This window comes from Penaeus vannamei, chromosome 35, assembly GCF_042767895.1.
Source record: "Penaeus vannamei isolate JL-2024 chromosome 35, ASM4276789v1, whole genome shotgun sequence".
Classification (NCBI taxonomy): domain Eukaryota; kingdom Metazoa; phylum Arthropoda; class Malacostraca; order Decapoda; family Penaeidae; genus Penaeus; species Penaeus vannamei.
The window spans coordinates 30,186,999-30,189,498 of NC_091583.1; positions in this window are offsets into that span (position 1 = coordinate 30,186,999).

Below are 2,500 nucleotides of genomic sequence, written 5' to 3' on the forward strand. Positions count from 1 at the left end.
AACATTTAAATATACACAATCTATATTAGCTTCCGTGTCACGTCCTGTTGTCCAGTGTCGGCCGAGCTTGAGAAGGGGGAGGTCGTGCGGTCCTTCCTTCGTGTAAATTATTGGTGAATTTCTAAATAAACAGGGATGGGAGTTTTGTGTTTCCCGCGGGGGTTTGTTTGCGTGTGTGTGTGTGTGTGTGTGTGTGTGTGTGTGTGTGTGTGTGTGTGTGTGTGTGTGTGTGTGTGTGTGTGTCAGCGTAAATTTGTATTGTATGTACACGTGTATATGAATACTAACTCATCTATGTTTCACTCTATCTATCGCCATTTAATGTATATATATATATATATATATATATATATATATATATATATATATATATATATATATATATATATATATATATATATATATATGTATGTATATATATATATATATATATATATATATATATATATATATATATATATATATATATATATATATATATATATATATATATATTATATATTTTTTTCTTTTTTTTTTCTTTTTCTTTTCTTTCCTTTTATCAGTAATAATCCATGCACACAATTAATAAGAACCTGGGGTTTATTTTTAATTAAAAAAAGAGAAAAACAAAAACAAAAATAAAAATAAAATGAAGAAAAAGAAGAAAAGGAAGAGAAAGAAAGAAAGAAAAAAAGCAAAATCCAATAAATCCCCTTTAAAGAACCGAAAAATAAGAATTACCCGAAAGACAGAACCGTTGGAGCGAACTGAGGCGATCGCGGCCGGGGGGGAGGGGTGGGGGGTTGGGGGGGGAGGGGGGAGGTCGTGCCTCTTGGCCTCTTTTTCTTAAGAGTTATTTTCTGCTTCTTCTACTTCTTCCTCTTCCTCTTCGTCTTAATTTTTTTCTTTCTTCTGTTTCTTTTTCTTCTTCTTCATTCTTCTCTTCTTCTTGGCTTCATCTTATTATTTTCTGCTTCTTCTTCTTCCTCTTCCTTTTCATCTTTCTTCTAGTTCGTTTTTCTTCTTTTTCTTTTTGTCTTCTACAGTTTTCTCCTTCTTTATTTTTCTTCTTCTTCATTTTGTTCTTTTTCTTCTTCGTTGTCGTTTTCTCCTTCTTCTTCTTCGTCTTCCTCTTTTCTACGCCTTCTTCTTTCCCTTCCTTTTATTATCATTTTCATCTTCCTCTTCCTCCTCTTCATATTTTTTTTCTTCTTCTCCTTATTCTTCGTCTTCTCCTTCTACTTCGTCTTCTTTTCCTTCTTCTTCTTCTTCTTTTGCTTCTCCATTTTCTTCTACTTCGTTATTTTATCTTAGACTCCTCTATCTCCCTATTCGCAGTCTTCATCTTCTACTTGTCTTTTTTCTTCGATTTTTTTATTCGTGTACCTCTTTTTCTTCTTTTTATTTTTCGTCTTTTTCCTCCTCCTCCTTCTTCTTCATCTTCATCATCTTTCCGTCCTCCTCCTCCTTCATCTTTTTCATATTCATTTTCTCCTCCTCCTCCTCCCTCACCTCCTCCTCCTCCCTCACCTCCTCCTCCTCCTCTTCCTTCTTTCTTCCTCTTCTTCTTCTTTCTTTCCTTTTTCCCTTTCCTTCTCCTCCTCCTCCCTCTCCTCCTCCTCATCCTCCCTCTCCTCCCTCATCATCTTCATCTTCCTCCTCCTCCTCCTCCTCCTCCCTCTTCTCCTCCTCCTCCTCCTCCCTCTCCTCCTCCTCTTCCTCCCTCTCCTCCTCCTCTTCCTCCCTCTCCTCCTCCTCCCCCTCCCTCTCCTCTTCCTCCTCCTCCTCCCTCTCCTCCCTCGTCATCTTCATCTCCTCCTCCTCCTCCCTCACCATCTCCTCCTCCTCCTCCTCCCTCTCCTCCTTCACCATCTTCATTTTCTCCTCCTCCTCCTCCTCCTCCCTCTCCTCCTCCTTCTCCTCCCTCATCATCTTCATCATCTCCTCCTCCTCCTCCCTCATCTTCATCTTCATTTTCTCCTCCTCCTCCTCTTTCTCCTCTTCTTCATCTTCATCTTCTCCTCCTCCTTCTCCTTCTCCTCCTCCTCCTCCCTCATCATCTTCTCCTCCTCCTCCTCCTCCTCTTTCTCCTCTTCTTCTCCTCCCGAGGCCGAGAAGTGTCACCGAGAGACGCAAACACCGCCATTAATAACAAGCAAGAGTAAGTGTCTTATAACCACGAACTTGGAGAATGGAGTTGACGCTCTAATTGCCGGATCACGTGACCAACTTGACTTAAATGCATATGTGTGTGTGTGTGTGTGTGTGTGTGTGTGTGTGTGTGTGTGTGTGTGTGTGTCTTCACGTGTGTATGTGTGTGTTTGTATGTTCGTGAGTGTGTGTCCTTTCTCTCTCTCTCTTTCTCTTTAACTCTCTCTCTCTCTCTCTCTCTCTCTCTCTCTCTCTCCTCTCTCTCTCTCTCTCTCTCTCTCTCTCTTCCTCTCTCTCTCCATTTCCATCTCTCCACCTCTTCCTCTCCCCCCCCCCCCCCCCATCTTCGTCCCGCAGATGATGGCAG